The 22,983-nt window shown below is 40.7% G+C and overlaps 1 protein-coding gene and 1 long non-coding RNA gene across 2 annotated transcripts in view; both read right to left on the bottom strand.

Annotated features, from left to right (window-relative positions):
- Nucleotides 1-22,983, bottom strand: part of RANBP3L (RAN binding protein 3 like) — a 75,520-nt gene that overhangs the window by 51,277 nt on the left and 1,260 nt on the right. The gene's annotated exons all lie outside the window — the stretch shown is intronic.
- LOC137151208 (uncharacterized) lies at nt 1,445-21,776 on the bottom strand. The gene is made up of 3 exons (XR_010919209.1): nt 21,713-21,776; nt 5,066-5,169; nt 1,445-4,702 (listed from the first exon to the last, which is right to left on the bottom strand). It is a non-coding gene; the product is annotated as an uncharacterized lncRNA (long non-coding RNA).

Genomic DNA, 22,983 nt, shown 5'->3' on the forward strand with positions numbered 1-22,983 from the left:
TCCCTCTGACCAAACAAGTAGCAGTAGGACGAGAGACTAGGTACAGCAACAGCCTGTGCAGCCCAGCTATATGGAGTGTGATTTGCCATCTAGGTAGTGTTTCCATTCCCCACCTTACAGCAGTCATCAACATACATTAGCTAGTGGTGTATGCTGCACTTTTAAAAAAAAAAAAACAGACAGAGTGAAATACTGGGGATTATTTAAATCAGTGACAAAACTCCCACTGACTCCCATCCAACAGGGTCAATAGAGCATTCTTTGGGTGAGTTGCCCAGGCCCAGCCTTGGGATCCTGACCTAGCTGGCAGGCAAGTGGATGCATCTACTAGAATCCCTGCTCCCATCAGCAGCACTGTCAGGGCATGATTTTACCCTAAGTATCCATACAGTCTATTTTCTTCACAATCAATTTATGCACTTTGTTTCTTTTCTTTTTGCCTTGTGATTAGCTACTAAGCCTATCAAATAAAGTACTATTTTCTTTTAGATAACACTTATTCTGAATATACATAATATCCACCTATTATAGTATTTTTACTTCTCTTACTTTATTTCCCTTTACTCCACTTTAGGAAAGTCCTGCTTTGCTTTCCCAAACCACATGGCAGTTTCATATCCTACCAAGCCACAGCTGCCTGCTCTTCTCTCCTGATCTGGAAACTCAGGCAGTCTTTAAGAACTAGTTTCCATTTTTCTGTCTACTGAAGGTATTTAACCCCTTTCTGCTTCACACAGTGATAGGGCACATATTATCCATCATAGGATGCATCTGTACTCATGGTAAATGTAGCCACAGCGATCAGTATTAGAGACCTGATTCTGTTTCCACTAAAGCCAGTAGGAGCGTTAGCAATGATTCCAGTGGGAGCTGTGTTAGATCCTAACATTCCAGAACTATGGAATGGTTCCGATCTGGATCCACAGAGAAGTGCTAAGGCTCCAGATTCTTTCTAACATGTTGCCTTCAAGTGTTATAAATCACCTTTTAAACAAGTTCTCTTCCTTTCCATCAGGCCGTTTTCTGATATTTATATGATGCAATATGAGAGCTGAGCAAAAATGGGATTGATAATGGTTAATTATTTCCTAGAAGAGGTAAGCAAACAGTGGTACTTGAATTTTTTGTGTGCTCCCCTATGCACCCTGACACTTGACAGCAGATTATAGTGAATGATGTGATGCCCTAAGAGGAGGAGATGTTCGTGGTCTAGATTGTGGGAACATATCACCTGGGGTAGCTTCCAAAATCTGGCCCTGTATTTATACACACACATTGAGGAATTGCACAAAACATGTTTCGTTTAATGTTTTTTTTGAATTTGTAATGAAATGAAAAGTCATCAATGATGCTGTATTACAATAAAAAGCCCAGTCGTGTAGTTCCTTAACTTTACTTTAATGGCAATTTTGTGTGAGCCAAACTTAGCTTCTGTGTTATCTCATGTAATATCACCAGTCATGTGATATCATTCGTCATAGAACCTTACAGCCTAGACAGATGCCTGCATTTCTAATGTATTTCACAAAGATTTTTTTTAAAAACCTATCATAAAGAAACAAAAAGTGGTGTAAGTCCACTTTAACAGCAGCAAACGGATAGGTGGAGCAGTCAGTGTTCATATGCCATGATTGCTGCAGACCATTTTGTTACCATTTAAGAACGCTTTAGAACAGTGGTTCTCAAACTTATTTGATTGGGCCCCCCTTCTTTGTGTCTGTAGTTGTTTATGTCCCTGCCCCCCACACAAGTACATACACCGCCACCAAGCTCTGAAAGCAGAGCAGAGAGCGGTGGCTGCTGGCTGGGTGCCCAGCTCTGAAGGCAGCACCGCGCCAGCAGCAGCACAGAAGTGAGGATGGCAATGTGAAACATGATATTCATCAATATCACTTTTTACAGCAGACTTAGCGTCCCATTGCCACCCTTACTTCTGTGCTGCTGCTGCTACCCCGGGGTCGACAGCCAGAGCCCCACCACCTCCAGGTGAAAGCTTGAACAGGGCGAGCCTGAGCCTGGACTCCCTCCTAGTGGGGGATTGAGAGAGGGCGTAGGAAAGAGACCCCAAGCCTGGGTGGTGGGGCTCCAGCTGTTTCCCTTTCTCCCCAGCTCCTGGGTGTGCATGGTCCTTCTGCATGAGCTCCAGTTACCCATAGAGCTAAAGAGCACAGAACTCCTGCCTTCCTGGACACATTCCCATGCCTCCCTTGGGAGGTCCATCCCCATAGTTTGAGAACTGCTGCTTTAGATGCATGATTTAGCAGTATTCCTTGAAGGCAGGCTGTTGAAAGGCTAGAGGTTTGTGTCTGGTACAACTGATTAATACTGGTTGTACAAGTTTTCATAAGCTTCATAAAGTTGAATATAGAAATGGTCAGAAACCCAAACCCCAAATCTGAATCTCTCCCTCTTCCCCAAACTTCAGGGACGTTTCATTCTGGATCTAAACATTTATAGCTTCAGCCCATCTCTACTTGAAAGTTGTTTTTGCCCCCATCTAAATCTACCATCCTAATAGTACCAAGTAGGCATGTCTTTTCACAATTTTTCAGTGGTTCTCTATCAACTAAGGCTGGTTTTTAATATTTTTTAAATATTAAAAATTGAGGTGCCCCATAACATTCTTAATTTAACCAACACTATTCAAATAGCTCTATTATTAATTTTGATAAAATACAAACTGAACTTTGTGGGTTTCCTCACTCTGAACAATTTGCTAGGTATAAACGTACTTGTAATTATGTATTATATGCTCAAAGACTGGTTTGTAACATACTTTAGTTGAAAGTGATTTCCAAAGAAGCTACTCTACAATGCTGGCACACCGGTATTCATACCCAGCTGTGCCATTCTGAGTAAGCAACTTTTTGTATAGAAGTGAACATTGAGGGACTTATGCAAAGCCCAGTAAAGTCAGTTGAAAGAAGTCTGTGAAATCAATGTCCACAGGCTTTGGACAAGACCATTAATGAGCTGAGTGCTGCCCTTAGTAAGCCTACACAACCTCAGTGAAGCCAATGGGTAAAATGCCCTCTCAGCCTGGTTACATTAGCTATTCAACAACAACAACAACAAAATCTTACTTTAACAACCTAAGTGTGCTGTATCCTGCTTTAGTGACTTGTCCTGACAGAGGATAAGAATCTATCACTGCTACCAACAAACGCAGGTGCTCTTTTAATTCAAGTGGCAACCGACTGTAATTTGGTGCTGAAAGACCTTGATTTAATCTCAGCTGATGATCTTGGGAGCATCTCTCTCAATCTTCAAAGCCTGGCAAAGTGTGACACAAGCAATATGCCACAACCAACTAAATGCCTGTGTTTTGTTGTGCATCATGCCGTAACTGAAAGATAGCTAAAAACAATAACAAAACAAAATAGGTTTTAAGAATATTTTTTCAATTATGTGAATGTAATAAATCACTCTTTTAATAAAGAAAGAAAAATTCCACATCTGCATCCACAAGGACCACTCTTCCCCCCTCGCTCATGGCTCATCAGTAGGTATAACCCCCTCAACCTGCACATGCACAAATCAGGCCCCCTACCACCTGCGCTAAAGGAACAATTGTTATGCTTTATTTGGAACAGCCACTAGAGAAAGACGTGACACACACTGTGCCAGTGGTTACAGAACTCTTTGCTAGACATCAGTACAGTGCTGGAAATGAAAGATCTTGGGTTCTCTCTTCCTGGCTCTGAGAGGGGATTTTAATTCAGTGGCTAGAACCGTGGCTATAGGCATGATGACTGAGCGTGTGGATTTGGCACATTCATTCTGAGAGTCAGTGTGCCATGTAGATAAATCTTAGGTTTGCCATATTAAGTTCCCAGTTCCTCCTGAAGTAATCTTGTGCTACCTCTCACTTATCTGGAAAATGGAGAAATTATAATGGCCTCTACAGTAAGGTATGGGGTCTTGCTTAATAATAAGGATTCTAAAGGGTATAGACATTTAAAGAGAAGTCAATAGAGGGGAAACCAGAACTGACAGTCAATGTACTTTTAACTAGGCCACCATGTACATAGGTGAAGAGAAGCTCTCTTGTCCTTGGAATGATGCCTGCTTTGGTAGTGCGCCAAAACAGCCTCCCAGATTCACCTGAAAGATGGACAATCACTCAAAATCCAATACATTTGAGAGCTCTGGCTGGGGATGGGTTGTATTTATTTTGGATTTTTTTAGGTGTGCAGGTCACTTTTAATGTGAGTTTATTTTAAAAAACATTCAACAGCACTATTAGAAATAATTCAGCAGAGAAGGATTTTTTTAAAAAGTATTATAGCCTTAGCATTATAATAGCTAGTGACAGGCTTGTCAGTTTGACATTGATTCCAGGCAGAAGCATGGAGCAGCTGATACAGGACTCCACCAGTAAAGAATTAGAAATGACAATCAAGTTAGATTTATAGAAAATAGATCCTGTCAAACTAACTTGATTTTTTATGAGATTACAAGATCGATAAAGGTAATAATGTTGATGTAATACACTTAAACATTTGAAAGGTTTTGATTTGATAAGAGGACATTTTGATTAGAAAGCTAGAATGATACAAAATTAAAATGGTACACATTAAATGGATTAAAAACTGTTTAACTGATGGGTCTCAAACTGTAATCACCGAATGGGTGTGCTTCTAATGGAGGTCCACAGGGATCAGTTCTTGGTCCTGCACTATTTAACATTTGTATCAATTACCTGGAAGAGAACATAAAATCACTGATAAAATCTGCAGAGAACACAAAGATTGGGGGAGTGGTAAATAATGAAGTCTACAGGTCATTGATACAGAGTGATCCAGATCATATGGCAAACTGAGCACAAGCAAGCAACATGCATTTTAATATGGCTAAATGTAAATGTATACACCTAGGAACAAAGGATGCAGCCATAATTACAGGATGGGGGCTGTAGGGAAGCAATGTCTCTGAAAAGGAGTATGGTCATGGTGACTAGTCAGCTGAGCATGAGCTTCCAGTGGAATGCTGTGGCCAAAAGGACTAATGCGATCCTTGGATGCACAGATGGGGAATCTCAAGGACGAGTAGAGTGGTTATTTACCTTGTATTTGGTGCTGGGGTAACCACTGCTTGAATACCATGTCCAGTTCTGGTGCCCACAATGCAAGAAGGATGTTGATAAATTGGAGAAGGTTCAGAGAAGAGCTATGGGAATGATTAAAGGATTAGAAAACATGCCTTAAAGTGACAGACTCAAGGAACTCAATCAATTTTGCTTAGAAAGAAGGTTAAAGAGTGACTGGATCAGAGTGGCAGTGCTGCCTGCTGATTGCCTCAAAAAGTTGGGCACCACAGGGTACCTACTTGGAGAACACATTTGATAATGGACTCTTTCAATCTAACAGACAAAGGTATAACACAATCCACTGGCTGGAAATTGAAGCTAGACAAATTCAGACTGGAAACAAAGTATAAAAATCTTGGCCAGTGAAGGTAATTAACCATTGGAACATGTAACAAGGGTCATGGTGGATTCTTCAGCACTGGCCATTTTTAAAATTAAGATTGGATTTATTTTAAAAGATATGCTTTAGTTCAAAAGGAATAATTTTGGGGAAGTTCTAAGGCCTCTGTTATATAGGAAGTCAGATCAGATTACCACAGTGGTCCCTCCTGGCCTTGGAATTTATGAACATAAGACTCACGGGAAAATTCACCTCCTGTGCAGAAGGCCAGCACAAAACCTATGAACCAAAAGCCCACATAAATCCTCTTTAGAGGGCTTTGTGCTTGCCCTTTGCACAGGGGCAGATTTTAACCCAAAGTGATCAGACCCTGAGCCCTAGTACTTTTTTCCTGTGCAAAGGCAGAGGAGCAGCACTTTTCCTGAATTCACAAAGAAGGGAATCTCTTTCCTGATCCGCTTAACAGAAACAAATGTAAAGATGTAAATAAACAACATGGAAGAGAAATATAAAATAAAACTGAGAAACAAAGAAGTTAATTGCGCTTTAGTCTAACTATACAACAAATCAGATTAATTATTTCTACAGCACCCAAATAATGCCAAGTGCTTTACAGACAAAATAATCATGAATCTTGGCCCAAAGACTTTATAATTTATGTGTAGCTATAACAATTTAGTAACATTCAATGATAAACAAAACCAAGAACATGCTAAAAGTGTTTAAGCAAAGGATTGCAGAAGTGGCAGTGTCTGTCTTGTGGTCATTAGCACTGCCTCCTGCTGGCCCCTTTCACTTTGCATTGTCCTGCATCAATGAAGTTTCAGGGAACAGGGCAGATTTAGTGCATGTCAGCATGATGCACTCACTTTTTATTTGTTTATTCAGGGTCACATGCTGCCATCCTTATGTGTGGAGTAAGTTACTCTTTAACGTGAATCTAGTCCTTATTCAATTTTATGAGCAGAGATATTAATCAGTCAATCAACAGGCACCCTTCCCATGCTCTGGGTGCCCCTATAACAGCAACACTTTATGTCCTCAAATTTTTCATATCATATAGTAACATAATATTCTGTCATTCCTCCATGCTGAAACAAGGTCAACAATAATGCAGCCAAGATAAAATTCTTCAGCTCTCTAGATCCAAACCACCAAAGTTTGTATCTGGAGTTTTGACTTAAGCCCCCCGCTAGTTCCAAGAACACATGTTCCAACATCCTAGGCATGCATATCAGGCAGGTTGCAGTGTAGTTTGTTCTTGTGGTTACTGTCCTACTGTCAATAGCTTCCTATAATCCTGTATGCACTCTCCTCTCCGTGCAGACCCTGCTCAGTGATAAATTTGACCAGTTCCTACCCTTTCTACACTTTTTTCCAATCCCAATTCCAAACTCTGGTTTAAAACAGGGACTATAAACCATGCCAACGTGTCAACTCTGTGACATGCTTGTCTGTTTAACTATGTGACAGAGCAGCTGGAATGGAGGGAAAGCTCAGATGGGTAACAATCTGTGCCTGATAAATCACTAACACTCACATCATGTTCCCATTCCACCTGCCCTCAGGGGCCAAGAAGGCTAGAGCTACGGATTACAACACAGTCAGGCACTGAATGGGGGAAAGGGTGAGGAGGAGGGGTTTGTGGAGGGAGAGTGTACATTACTGCCATCTCCAGTTACTGCCTCAGCACACAAGGAAAGCCAATTTACTGGATACTGGCAACAGCCCCGGGGTTTGTAAACAGGATATGGTGCTTAACATGGGCAAAGTCCCGTAGAAGAAAGAAAAATAGGCTCTGAGCCCTGCTGGCCCTGGCTCACTTAGCACAGCAGCATGCCAGAGCCTGTAGGGAGGCAAAAGGCTTAAGGAAGCCTGTTGAAACCAGAGAGGGCAGTATTGGGCACTACTAACTGGGGAGAGAGAGTCACAGGAGCTGCTGCTTTAATCTACCCTATTCCAGGACAAACATACACATGATCCAAAACAGGAGGTAGTGGTTGCAACAGATTTGGAGACCCATTGGCATTTTGCTAATACAAGTGGTAAACTGATCTAGAAGCTGAACTGACTGAACGCTTAGGACTGTCACTGACTACACTTCCCAGGCATCTTGCTCATGCAGGATGTATTATACGATTGTTTTCTATTCAAGCTGCTATTTGAGATGGGGAGACACTGCCCAATTCAGGATGAATTTTATATCAGTTATTACCTGCTAAACACTCTGAGGTCTTCATATGAAAAGCACTGTAGAAATACAATGCATTATTAGTATTCTTTTATTAGTGTGAAAGTTTGGGACATGTGTTTTTTATTTTAGGGCCACAGTTTTTCATTTCTCAATATGTGGCTGCAAGTATGTTCATACAGCACCCCTCATTTGCGTGTTCAAGTACTTCCATGGATTATAGAGGCTACTAACCTGTATGCATAAGTAGTTGTCAGTGCAAGGCTGAAGGTGTAAATTTAGGGGCCGGGGTAGAATCCTTTTGAAAATTTTGGCTAGAAGTTAGGCATCTATATTGGGATCAAGGCACTGAAATATCTAAGGCCTAGTTTTCAGAGGTGCTGAGCATGTACCCACAGTTCCCAATTAAATCAATAGAAGTTGTAGGTATTCAGCAGCTTTGTAAAAATATTGAATGACTTGTTTAGGTAACTGAGCCTGGATTCGGGTCTCTAGTTTTAGGCACCCAAATCTACTGCTATGGCTACACTAGAAGGTTTACGGCAGGAGAGCACCAGCTCCTGAGAAACCTAAGTTATACTGCAGTAAATGCTAGCACACAGATAGCTTAGTTCTTCAGATCTACAAGTCAATTCAGATCAGTTCAGCTGGCACAACTCTTTTGCCTTTAAGTGCGTTGTTCCCCTAATTACACCTGCCAAATTGTTTTTAATGGAACTTTATATTTTATTTATTTACCTAGTGCTGTAGATCCAAGGCACTGGATTTTTTAAAGTAGCTACAAAGTATCAGCAGCTCCTCAGGGATTTATTAGTATTTCTTTCCTTGGTTTCTGTTTCAGAACTTCAGGTATTTTTGCAGACTGTTCTCTATTGCATTGAATGATTTGTTGGATGTTTGCTAATGAAGCATGTGAAAATGTTGAGAACTAATATATGTATTGTTGGTTTGCCACCATTCATGAGAATTTTAAAACTAAGGCCCAAATACTCAGACTTTCAGACAAATGATAGGTTCCTAAATAAGTAGTCAGATAGATCTGTGCATAGACTGATGATAGTATATAGCCCTAAAATGTTTTTTTAGGTGACTGGTACATTGTAACAGAAGGTGAAATCCTAGCATTTGCCAGAAACTCCACACCCTGTTAGTAGGAATTGGTCTGCTACAAAAGGGTTAAGTGGGTTTTGTTGACTCTTGGTGGCAGGTGGCTATTACCTGACCCAGAAATAGTATTTAGAGGGACGTGAGAGAGGACCTAGGGTGTGGGATGAGCAATCATGATTTAGGAATCCTAGACACAGCAAGCCTTATAGAAGGCTTAAGCTGAATTTTATCTTATTGTTGACTTTGTTTAAATAAAAGAAAAAAGAAGAAGTTAAGCCACAAGAAGGGGTTATTTGTTGTGTTTGCACAGAGTGGCATCTAACTGTGTTTTGGGTATTAAATATTTATAGATGTTTTCTTAAAATTATGCACCATAATACCACCTAACTCTTAAATAGCACTTTCCATCAGTAGATCTCAAATGACTTTACAAAAGAGGTAAATATTATCTCCATTTTACGGATGGTGAAACTGAAGCACAAAGATTAAGTGAGTTGCCCAAGACCACCTACCCAGGCCAGCAGCAGAGCTGGGAGTAGACCCTGGGTCTCCAGAGTAGAGCTGGCCAGGAATCTTCTGATGAAATGGTTTTTCCATAGGAAAATACCGATTTGTCAAAACCAAAAGTTTTCCACAGAAATGTTACAGTTTTAACATACTTCCTCCCCAAACCAGTGTGGCTTTCTTCCAGCTTGCCTGGAAGGTTGCTGTGGAGCCCAATTTTCCAGGGTCTGTGGCAGTGCTGCCTGCTGATTGTCTCAAAAAGTTGGGCACCACAGGGCTGCCAGGCTCCTTGCTGTGAAGCCAGCAGCCTAGAAGCCCTGAGATCCCTAGCAAAATCAGGGTTCCAGGTTCTCCACTCTGTGTGGCAGGGGACCCTCAGGATGAGGGCAGCTGGATGCTCCATTTTGTTTTGAAAATATTGAACCAAAACCCATCGAGGGAGGAGGGAGAGCTCCACAATTAAAATTTTCAAAACTTTCTCTCTACAGGAAACTTAGCTTTTTAATTCCAAATAGGAGCAAAAGTTTTTTGGTTTTTTTTTGAAATATTAGCATTTCTCATGGACTGGAAATAATTTTGAACACCTGTACTCCTGCATCCCAGGCCCGTTCTCTGTTCACTAGGTCACACTGCCACAATGAACACAATTTCAAAACTCTTAATAGAAACGGTTATGACAGTAATAAAGCATGAACAGACATAGTGGATGCACTTAGCATTCCAGTTGTTGTTTGCTATGAAGACTCCTTCCTGACAGTGCCAGCTCTTCTGGCCTCACTGACTGGATTGTGGAGTTAACCACACAATAATTAGTGCTTATGAATGGTGGGAAGTCCTGGATACAGAATGGCTGGTGAGGAGATAATAATGGAAAGCTTTTTATTAATGCAACAATGTCCATATTGAGACAGATCCTCCATTCCTTGTGCACCAAAACTTCCCAGTGACTGCAATGGGAAGCTTGACCTCAGTGAGTGCGTGGGTGCAGAAGGAATACCAGATCAGGCTTGTATGGAAAATTATGGATGAAAGTCTTGGCCCTCTGGAAGTCAATGGCAAAACTCCCCTATACTCCAATGAGGCTAGGATTTCACCTTCTGTTACAAATGTAACATTCACCTAAAAACGTTTTAGGGCAATATCCTGTTACCAGTCTATGCACAGAACTATCTGACCACTTATTTGGGAACCTAACTTTTACCTGGTAATCTGAGAATTTGGGCCTTAGTTTTAAAATTTTCATGAATGGTGACAAACCAACAACACATATATTAGTTCTCAACATTTTAACGTGCTTCATTAGCAAACATCCAACAAATCATTCAATGCAACAAAAATCAGTCTGCAAAAATACCTGAAGTTACAGAATCAAGAAAAGAAGTATTAATGCAATACCTGAAGAACTGCCAATACTTTGTAGCTACTTAATAAAATCCAGTGCCTTGGATCCAGAGCACTAGGTAAATAAATAAAATGTGATATAAAGTTCCATTAAAAACAATTCAGTGGATGCATCATTCTGGAGGGGGATTTGTAATCCTTCATTTTTATTCCTGCAAACTCTTTCCATGGAACTCTCATTTGAGCCAACCGAAGGAGTTGGGGATATTATATGCGGAAGAATTCTGGGAGAAGGCCCTTGAATTTGTACAAAACAAAAAAACTCATCAATTACAAAACCATAGCTTTGATTTACTCTGTGCTTATAACTTTTTCAGAAAGCACAGATAGAAGGTACTGTGCACCTGATTCTCCATTGTGCTTTATCTTGTGTAATCATTCACACTAGTGTAAAGTGGTGTCAAACACTACCCATTCTGAGTTAGTGGCATTTTATATCCATTTTGGAATCCCTTGTGCTGGTGTAAATGGAGAACACAAAGTGCAGGACAATAGAAAATCAGGTCCAATCCATCTTGATTTCAACAGAACAATTCACATCAGTCGAGCAAGCTGGGTTTTGTCTGTTATGCAGGCAAAATGGAAATTGTAAGTCAAAGCTAAACCACACAGATATATTTGCGGTACTGATTGGTAAGAGGCTGTGTAATGAAATATAGGTGTGGAAACTTTACAATCAGTGTCAAATTCAAAATCAAATTCCTACTATCACCAGTTGTCATTACTGATGTGACTAGTCCGATTGAAGTGGTTGGAACTTTTCACATGAGGTTCTAAAAGCTATGTTATATATACACATGAAAAGCCAATAGTACTAATGTCTGCAGGAACATGCCCATTGTTTGTACACGCTAACAAACTTACATTGCCACCCACGATAAGTTAAGGTATATTTTGTTAGACATTAAAACTTGAGATGCAGGGACCAGACCTATGTGTAGGGATAAGGTACTGAAATTAATTTTTCTTTTTGTTTTGTTCACCCTCTCATTTAACTCATCTATGTTAAGCTTCCATCATCACTGCCAGGACCTACTGCATTAGGTAGGTCATCATACCAGGATCTACTTCTTTAGGTCATGTGATAAATAAAAATCTATACTTGGATCTGGCAATTTCTGTTCACCACTCTTTTATTTACAATTCCAGGATGTTACCTTACTTCCATCCCATGTGGTGTAACTAATTTTGTGCATTTTTTAAAATTCATGTGTCTGCAACAAATAAAAGAAAGTTGAAGAAGAAATGGAATGAAAAGAGGCCAGACTGCTACTCTGTGAGACAGAGTCAAAGTTGGGATCACTGATTTGTCAGGCCAACGGAAAGGGAGAGCCTTGCATTGCTCCAGTGAGATCCTCTGGCTGCACTCTCAGCAGTGCTAACGGGCTCCACAAGGTTTGTTGTAGCGAGCAGGATAAGGTTGAACTGATAAACTTGGCTGAGTCTAGCTCCCCGGTTACTAACTATACAAACAAGTACACACTTACTAGGGATGTAAAAGCCTAACCGTTTAAACCGTAATCAGCTGTTTAAATGTTTTAAAGAGCTGATTACATTTAAACTGGGGGGGGGAGAAGCTGCTGGGCTCCCCTGGAGAGATAGGGGAGGGATAGGGGAGGCACGGAGCCCTGCGTGGGGCAGAGGGGTATCTGCAGCTGGGCTCAAGGCAGAGCGCCTGGGCAGCTCTGGCTGGCGGGGAGGCGCAGAGCCCAGCACAGTTCCTCCCGCAAGTGCAGAGCAGGGAGAGCCGCAGCTGGGCTCAGCTCAGCTCAGCTCTCGCTTGGCAGTGAGGAGCAGAGCCCAGCACAGCTCCCGCCGCCCACATTTAACCATTCTATTTTTAGTACATTTAAATGGATTTTTTTAAACAAAATTTTACATCCCTAACACTTATATCCTAGGGATCATTAAGGTGACTGGATGTCCCAATTTTATAAGGACAGTCCTGATATTCAGGGATCTCTCTTATATAGACACCTATTATCCTCCACCCCTTGTCCCAATTTTCCACACTTGCTATCTGGTTACCCTAGCACCGATCATGCATGTTGGTCCCTGCCCTGTTGCTGACAGGATCCATGCTCTGAGTTTGCATTTCAGGGGCTGCGTAATCCATCCCTCTCTTTCAGTGCATTTCTCCCTTCTTCTCAGGAATAAAGAGAGGAACATAATATAAACAGACACTTTAAGCATTCTCATTACTGTCTTACTTCTAATCCAACACAGTAGTACAATGAGCAACAGGGACCTCATGCAGTTAATTCCCTGTTCCAGTTTACCCAATATTTGAGATCTTTGGAAAATTCTGAGTAAAATTGCTTCTGTTTCACATGAATTTCACAAACCCTCAGAACAGGCAGTTTTTTACAAAAAATGTTCAGTATGAATATTTCATCCAGTTCAACAAATGAAACCTTGCACTCTCTGTGACATGTCATTATGTTATTCTCCTTGCCCAGCATGACAGGCCAACAGACTTCTGTTGCTGCTAGAATGATTTCCATGTAGGAGATTGTAAGTGCCAGCGGTAAGATCCTGACCTCACTGAAGACAATGGCAAAACTCTCCATTTTTATCTTTGTTGTTGTGAAAATACAGCTATCACCATGTAACCAGAAATGACAATACCCTGTATACTCTCTCATCCCCCAGCTCACCTCACTTTAATAAAATGTGACCCTCAAATCCTAATTTGGACGTTTGAAATGCTAACATCATTAGCCATAGGTCATTTCTCCCCCAACACCCATTTAATTTTAAAGTGGACATGGAAATTAAATGCAAAAAAAAATTAATGTTATGTTAACATCTGTCATACAATTTGTCACAAAGGTTAGAAAATGCAAAAGCTAGGTTTCCAGAGCTACTGTAACAACCATATTCATGTTTTATAGTATATGCTGGACAAAGAGTTACACTGTAATATTAAGTTAAACATTTAACAAAAACAGGAGTAGAAAGTACAAGGCATCTGAATTACTGCTGCTGTTTGACACATTTTTTTCATTTCCTGATTTTGTGATTTTAACTCAGCAACCTTATTATTGAGCCACTGTAATTTTTGCATTTTACAACTGAAAAGTGGAAATGTCTCCCTGTTTCTCCACTACTTAGTGATGCCAAGCATGTCCCTGGAGCACTTAAACTATTCAGCATTGCTTCTCAGTTCCCAGACCCTATTAAGATTCAAGAAGACACTTAAAAAGCCAAGAGACTTGAACATACTGGCAGTTATACTAGCTGATGAATGACAACAATAAATGAGAAATATAAAAATGCTTTGAATGGAAAGGTAAAATAGAACACAGCGTTCTTTATCTCACAGCTTCATCTTTTCAGATATTTCTGTCAAAACTCCCTCCCCCCCCCACTACCTTTTTAAAGCTGAAAACACCAAAAGAAAACTGAATTCCAGTGTGAAGGATTTACATTACAGTTTATCAACCTTCCTTAGGCTCCCTATAATCCAGAAATGAAAGACTCAGCCAAAGAACCTTGGAGTTTGTTTAACTGTGGAACTTTCCATTTGCAGAGAAGCATGAGTCATCTATTTTTCTACAAATGGAAAGTTCCACAGTTAATCCAGACCCTACAATTATGTTATTTGAAAACTAATTGTAAATGGTGTCTCCCACTTTCTGGATGCTCTGTGATGCCTACTCTAAGAACTACTTCAGGACACTTGCTACCCAGAACAAGATGAGGCTGGGAGTACTTGCAGAGCCTCTGTTTCTCTGTGCTCTCTGGCAGATGATTGAGAAGCACCATTACAGTAGTCTCAGAGGAGGCCAGCTGGGTGCTTTCAGAAACCACAGGAGACGCGCTGTACATGTAGCTGACCAAAAGGTTATTTTTCTAAACTGCTCAATCTTTTCTAAACTTTTTTTCTAAACTGCTCAATCTTTTTTGGAAGTAGGATGCCCGCTAATCCATCTCAACTGGGTGGTACCCTTCCCTGGAGAGTACTGGGGAGCAGTCAGAGCTGTTCAGATGACCTAACTCCAAAGACCTAGCATCTGACAGAAGCTGAATAAAATAATGACGCCCTCAAAAAAAAAAATATCTCCTGAAGGGAAATTAGGGGCCTAACTTCCAACTGTGCCTTTGAAAATATGCATCCTTGAGATAAGTTCCAAATCCTCAGCTAGTGTAAACTGGTGTTATTCCATTGACTTCAACTGGAGGGCTGCTGATTTGCACCATCAAGGAACTGGTCCAATAGTGTTTTTATCACTTGAAAGTTAAGATTTTTTCTAAACACTTATACACGGAAGAAATGCCCCATCATATGAGTTACCTACCAGAGTGGGTGTGGATTGGTGTGGATTATTGCAGAGAAAAGAAATTAACATAAGAAAAATATCCTTTTTTATTTTACCACCATTTCTTCGTTATAGCGGAGTAAGTTACAGAGAGAAACACACTCATTTCCAGGGCCAATTAGGCCCCTAGTTTCTTCGGGAAGAGGAAAGAGTTGAGGTCCTGTGATCCTCAGAACATTCTCTAACCGCAGCACTGCTGCAGACAGCCTTTGGTAGTGCATTGTCCACTACAAGAGGGACATCCTGATGTTTGCTTAAGACTGAACCAAAATTTGATTTTAACAACAATTAGTTTCACTTCCTTTTTTGCTGAAGTTCTAAAATAAAACAATTGAAATATGTGGCTCATGTGAATCAGTCCTGTTGTGGGTTTTATTTCCTTGCAAGTAGGAACTGACTTGAGATCAGAACTAAAATAAACTATGACCTGTGTTATGCAGGAGGTCAGATAAGAGGATCATAATAATTCCTTCTAATCCTTGTAATCCATGAACATAGACTCAGACTAAAGCCAGAAGGGACCATCATGAGCATATAGTCTGAATTGCTGCACATTGCAGGCCACCGAACCTCACCCACCTACTCCTGTAATAGACCCATAACCTCTGGCTGAGTTACTGAAGTCCTCAAATCATGTTTTAAAGACTTCAAGTTACAGAGAATCACCCATTTACACTACTTTAAAGTTGCAAGTGACCTGTGCCCCATACTGCAGAAGAAGGTGAAAACCCCCCAGGGTCTCTGCCAATCTGACCTGGGGGGAAAATTCCTTCTTGACTCCAAATATGGACCCTGAGCATGTGAGCAAGACCCACCAGCCAGATGCCTGGGAGACAATTCTGGCAGTAACTCAGAGCCCTACCCAACTAGTGTTCCATCACTGGCCATTGGGGATATTTGCTACTAGCAGTTGCAGACTGGCTTCTTGCCATTGTGGGCAGTCTTACCATAGCATCCCCTTGATTAACTTAAGTTGAATCTTGAAGCCAGTTAGGTTTTTTGCCTCCCTGGTCCCATTGGCAGGCTGTTCCAGAACTTCCACTCCTTTGATGGTTAGAAACCTTTGTCTAATGTCAAGCGTAAACTTCCTTCAGCCTTCATTTGGTTAGGCTGAACAAGCCAAGCTATTTGAGTCTCTTCTCATATGGTAGGTTTTCCGTTCTTTGGATCATTCTAGCAGCCCTTCTCTGTACCTGTTCCAGTTTGAGTTCATCTTTCTTAAACATGGGAGACCAGAATTGCACACAGTAGTCCAGATGAGGTCTCACCAGTGCCTTGTATAATGTTACTAACACTTTTCCCAGGTGGAAATAACTCACCTGAGGCATCCTAGAATTGCATTAGCCTTTTTCACAGTTGCATTGCATTTGCAACTTATAGTCATTGTATAATCAACCAATACACCCAGGTCTTTCTCCTCCTCGGTCACTTCCAACTGACACATCCCCAGCTTATAGCAAAAATTTCTCTTGTTAGTCCCCAAGTGCATGACCTTTCATTTTGTACTATTACATCCCATTTCTATTACTCCCGTTTTCAAGTTCATCCAGCTCTTCTTGTATGATATTCCGGTCCTCCTCCATATTGGCGATATCTCCCAACTCTGTGTCATCCGCAAGTTAGCACATTCCCACTTTTTGTGCCAAAGTCATTAATAAAAATATTGACTAGGATTGGTCCCAAGACCGATCCTTGAGGAACTCCACTAGTAACCTCCCTGCAGCCTGACAGTTCACCTTTCTGTCTGACCTGCTGTAGTCTTCCTTTTAAGCAGTTTCTTATCCACCTTTCAATTCTCATTTTAATCCCCATCATCATCTCCAATTTAACATGTGGAAAAGTATCAAATGCCTTACTGAAATCTAGGTAGATTAGATCCACTGCATTTCCTTTGTCTAAAAAAAAATCAGTTAACTTCTCAAAGAAAGATCAGGTTGTCCTAGCACCATCTACCTTTTGTAAAACGATGTTGTATTTTATCCTAATTACCATTTACCTCTATGTCCTTAACTACTTTCTCTTTTTTTTGTTTTAAGACCTTGCATACAACCGAGGTCAAAGTAACAGACCTGTAGTTTCCCAGATTACTATTTTTCCCTTTCTTAAAAATAGGTACTATATTTAGCAATTCTCCAGTCATATGGAAGATCTTCCTCCTAAAAAGGCTCTTTAGTTTTTGGTATGAATGCTAAGAATGTTCCTTTCTCCTTTGTTCTTTCACTCAGCTCTAGTTATCCAAGGGTTCGCTTACCTACTAACAAACAGTACTGCTTTAACTATACTAGTATAAAAGCAGTAGCAGTGTGACACAGTTATATTAGTATAAAAGTGCTTACACTAGTCTTGCTTGTTCCTGTACAGGAAGGGGGAATAAGCTATTTTAGGGTAAGGCTCCTTTGTACTGGTATATCTGCATCCACATTAATGGTCATACTAGTATTACTTCATCAATAAAATACAAAAACAATACCCCAACAGACATAGTCATCTTGGTATGACAACTGTTTAGAACATGCCTTAAAATTACAAGATAAAGCCGGCATCCAAATATGTCAACATTTTATTATATTTTTCCAGGGATGTTTGCAGAGCACTTGCCTACTGCACAGATATTTCAGAGATGATTTCTTATATGGTCTTTGGTATTTTAAAGGAACATAAGAATAATTAGTATCGGACAATTAGTTCATCAAATCTGCTAACTGGCTGTGGCCAATAACTGCTGCTTCAAAGGAAGATGAAATCACAGCCTTACCCTTCCACAGGGAATCATTTGGGGGATGGTGCAATTTCCATTAATATCAATGGAGAGACTCCCACTGACTTATTAGGAGCTGGATTAGGTCCATAATCAGCTATGAAATACTGTGCATGGGAAGGGGATTCCTTCTTGCTTGCTGCAGGCAACTAGCTTATGCTCTGAAATAGGTGGTTTTGTTACCCATATCATTTTCTTCACATGTAGTTATGCAAGGTAGGAAGTGCATTATCCAGCCCTCTTAATAAAAAACCCAAACATCCTATTTCTTTTGATGACCTCTTGTGGCAGTAAATTCCACAAGCTTATACTATGTACTAAACTTCCTCATATGGAGTCTAAATCTCCTTGTCCTTTAATATTTGAACCCTTTGAGTTTCAGGTTTGACTGAAACCTGAAGCAAAACTCCCAGAATGCAAGCCCACATTGATCAAACAACAAAGAAAGTTTGTACAAACCCCTGTGAAGTGAATGTGATACATTTCACACAGGTCTTAACAATATTGAAACCCTTAATTCACTTTCCTGCTTGAAAGCTTCAGGACTGATTTAGATTGAATGCTGCACAGTGCCAATATGCACATTATAACAGCCACTAGATGGGAAATCAACGTTTAGCCACTGCAGTAACAACGTGTGTGGGTAGATTGTTCCAAGAGCCCATGCTCAGGGGTTGAGAAAGCTCAAGGAGCCTTTCTCCCTGTTTAGACCGCCATCTTACAAGGGCAAGTCACACTTGCAGTGCATGCAACTTTCTGAGCCCAGGAATTCCTGCCGGCTAGTGGAGTATCCCAAGATGATAGCCACCCCAAAGGGGTAGGTGGAAAGCAGTGTCATAGCCTCCTCCTGTCCGCCCCACTAGCTAGTGGACCTTACCAGACACAGATGGGGGACAGGAGGGACACTGGTCAGAGAAACAGAAGTGTAGCAGTGGGTGTACTCTTGGGTATTCTGGGCAGTATTTATTTAGATAAAATCAACTAACATCTGCCCCTCCACCTACCACTTTCACTGAGGCTGTGCAGCTTTACATCATCCCCTACTGAGGCATGGACCAGAAGGGCACAGTCTGCTTGTCACAGGGTGGCTAGCCTTTTTAAAGGGAGATAGGTCTCAACCTGCCTGAGACAGGGCTGATTTGCCTCCCCAGGTGGAGACAATTAATTAAGTCATATGACAGCTGGTCATGTGATTAAAACCAAACCTCTTGGGGTAGTTCTCCACTGCAGCTGGGAGCAAGCCTCCCATCCCATGCCATCCCAGCCAAACAGACTTGCACTAGCTTTGCTTCAGCTGGTGTGCTAAAAATAGCAGTGTGGACATTGCAGCTCAGGCTCACAAGCCCACCCCATTCCTTGAGCCCAAGCTCAGGCTTAACAGCTACATGTCCATTTTTAGTACCCTAGTGTGAGTCTGTCTAGCTGGGCTGGAAGCCTTGCTCCCAGCTGCAACGTGGACATGCCTTTGGGAGCAGAGTGTGGGGGAGGTAGGAAAAACAGGGGCCTATAGATAGTCAAGAGGGACTGCAGAGCAAAGGGCAGGAAGAGAGAATCTCCTGCAGAAGACCCTGTGGAAGGGAGTTGAGGCTGAGAACAAAGCCCTAGCTGGAAGTTGTGTTTTGCTTTGGGGAAAATGGTAAAGAAGGTAGGCCAGGCCTTCTATCTTCTCCAGCAGTTCAGATCTGTAAAAGAGGGAGGAGGAACAGTGCCTACTTAAGGCTGGGGAGGAAGACTGTTTACTTTGAACTTCTTGGGGATTGGTTTATTAGCAGGAAGGGCTATTAGTGGGCTCATGGTTGTCTCTCGTGAGTATCTGAGGAGCCCATGGAGATGAACTAAGGCAGCATGCCGGAGGCCCACTCCTGGACATGAAGGGTGTGGGGGGAGGTGGCTGACCCTATTATACTGCCTTTTAGTGAGTAATTCTCTTAACATTTTAACTGCTTTCAGGTTGTCTCAGCTTTATTTGTATTACCCATCCACCCACTTCAATATATTACTACACACTTAACTTTCATTTGCCTCTGCTCTGCTTTAAGGTTAATAGCATTTCAGACTAAACAAGATCTGAAAATAAAGCATTAATGTAATAATTTTCATCTAATAATACCTAGTTCTTATATAGTGTTTTTAATCAGTAGAACTTAAAGCCCTTTACAAAGTAGGCCAGTATGATTCTCCCCGTTTTACAGGTAAGGAAATTCCCATGGGGGAGGGAAGTGACTTTCCCAAAGTCCCCCAGCAGGCCAGTGGCAGAGATGAGAATAAAACTCACATATCTTGAGGTCCCAGTCCAGTGCCCTATCCATCAGGTACATCAGGGCATGATTAAAGTCCCTCTGTACTTCAACAATTCTTAGTTGGCTGCTTATGAAACTGTAAAGCAACAAACTGAAAACTGACAAAGATAACTTCTTTATACAATGCACTAGTTAACAATTGGAACTCATTGCCACAAGATATCATTGAAAGAAAGAGCTTAATAAGGTTCAAAAAAATAATCAGACGACTATATAGATAATATATTTGAGAATGATAAATGAATAAGGGATCTAAATCCTCATGCTTCATAGCCTAAGCCAGACACCAACTGATGGGAGTTATGAAAAACTTCTCCTTTGGGCTGATAATGGGATTTATTGCACTTTTCTCTGAAGAATCTGGCTCTAACTACTGTCAGAAACAGAATATGAGACTACTCATTTGATCAGGTATAGCAGAATAGTAGCATGCTTTCTCCAAACTACCACATTTTGAACTGTGCGAGCCATAATTTAAGACATGGGACTTTGATTTTGAGAACCATGTAATTTCCTTTTTGGCTGTGAACAATTGCAATTTATTAGTTAGTCTCTTTACTCATAAAGAAGGTAGTTCTGCTTCCCACCAAAACATTTCACTGCAATATATTCTATTTGTTTAATCAATTTATTAGGTGCTTTTTCTGAGGAATTTAAGCAGCCAATGATGAAGAGGGACTACAAAGGATTAAACTACAAAGGATTAAAAATCTAGAAAAAAAGCAACCAGTCAAATCACGTGCACAGTCAGAGAGCAGCAAAAACATATTCCATGTCCAAAAGGATCCATTTCCAATAAGTTGGAAGAAGGGGAGAAAGCAAGAGAGTGGCAGAAGCTAAGAAAAATGGAGATAGTTGGAAACAGTCCATATAAGAGAAATAAAATAGTAAAATGGAACTGGACGTGTGCCCGAAAGACAGCCAGATAAGGATTCTGGTGGACCTCCTCTAGGATTAAGACCCAGTTTTTAGGGGTTGTCATTCCGCTCCTATCCTTTGGGAAGCTAGTGAAGAACAGTATAATACAATACAAGAAGCCTTATAAGTTAGGTTGAGTGCAAAGAAGGGGCACATAGCAGCTCTACTGATTGATTCCATGGAGGCACCTGCAGCCCAAATCCTAGGACTGGATTCTGTTGGTCAGGAGTAGGCATGAAGGGACAAGGGAGGGGCTGGACAGATGCTCCCTTGACTATTATGGATATGCACAACAGAGTCCCAGAAGTACAGAGACCTGGCAGGAGAGCAGGCAGCACTGCAGTGACCGATTTTTACAGGAGATGAGATTATGGAGCAGAAATCAGTCAGTGTGGAGGTGCCACATAAAATCTATACTAAATCTGGGGTTAAAAGTTTTCTTTGGCTTGGTTGTTCTAAAAAGTTACTTATTTTAGCCCAAGGTTAAAGAGCTTTTGATGAGTAAAGCAACAACTCTTTGTGTGACTCTTCATGTATTTTATAATCTCATTTAGCCGTGTTTGCTAAAAGGTCAGGAAAGATTTCTCTGCTTTTATGGAGTATTGTGGATTTTGCCTATTTATTTACTCTGCTGGAAGAGTTCACACAGAGTTTTAAGACATTGGGTCTGCTCCTGCTGTTTGAGAGCTACCCAAAATTCCCATTTCTTTAAGGCTAGGAATCTCAAAGGGGCCTAAGGGAGCTTGGTAGCCATTGAAATCCAACGAGAGGAAGGCACTTACCTCCCATAGGCATCTTTGAAAACTGCAGTCTTAACTGGTGAGACTGAACAAGAACAGTTTTTTCACATGAATGTTTTAAGATTAGGTATTTATTAACTGGTGTTTGCTTAACTAACTATCTACTAATGTTAGGTCATTGTGCTTTCACTGAGCTGATATATAGTCATTTGATGTACTGTAGGGTCAACAGACATATATTTATTGGCAATTCAATATTGCGAGCACATTTTCATGAGATTTATTCTTCCTGATAGGGCCTTAATGTTGAATCTATGGTAACTGCCTGTATCTCATTTTAAGGAATATGGAAAGAGGTCACTGTGGTCATAAGAAAGAACTCACATAAAGACTATGCAACTTTTTCCATGTCACGGATGCCTCCCCTCTGGCTCAGTAGCCACTAGCCCTCAATGTGCAATTCCTTCACGACCAAATCTCACCATCTTCACACAGACTCTTATGTGGGCAAATTTAACCAAACAGGAGCATAGCATAAGTAAGCATTGACGGATTTGGCCCTCAGTGAATACTTATGAGAAAATTAATAATACTTATTTTATAGGGAGACATCTAAGCACAGAACTAGGATTGAGAAACCTTTAAATTAAGCTAATCCACTCTGACATTGATTTGCTGTTTGGCACTGGGCAAGTGAATTAACATCACTTCCTCAGTGTCCCCATCTATAAAATGGGGATAATAATGTTTAGTTATCTAATTTATAGAGGTTTTTGGAGAATTAAATTAAATATTTGTAAAGTGCTTTGAAGTTGACAACTAAGTAGATGTTTGATTATTTGCTAACGTATTTATTATAGGAAAGCTCATCTAACTGTATGCTTCGATACATACTAAGATACATTTATTAAAATGTTCTGGATATAGAATGCCTTTGTTTCCCAATACAATTGTCTCCCCCACCTGACTCAGTTCCCACTGAAGTCAATGAAAAGACTAATTGATTCCAACAGGAGCTACAAGATGCTCAGCAGCTACGGAAATAAAGGCTATTTAGGTGCCTATTTTATTAAACTGTTTAAAAAACTCTTGGCTATAAAAAACTGCAGAGTTCATCTGTTTATTAGCTGCAATTCTTTTGTTCATCACATTCAAAATATGAGAAATTAGGTTTTGTATACAGTTGGCCTGCCTCTCTCACAGGAGTTTTAACTTAGTGTGTCTCTAACTTCACTCTGCCTAATCTTTTTATTTGATCCAGCTATCTAATCTATTTTATGTATCAATTAATCTGTCTATTTAGGTTCTCATAC

The sequence above is a fragment of the Emydura macquarii genome, unplaced genomic scaffold (assembly GCF_026122565.2).
Source record: "Emydura macquarii macquarii isolate MOO-44397 ecotype Brisbane River unplaced genomic scaffold, CSIRO-AGI_Emac_v2 contig_1045, whole genome shotgun sequence".
In the NCBI taxonomy this organism is placed as follows: Eukaryota; Metazoa; Chordata; order Testudines; family Chelidae; genus Emydura; species Emydura macquarii.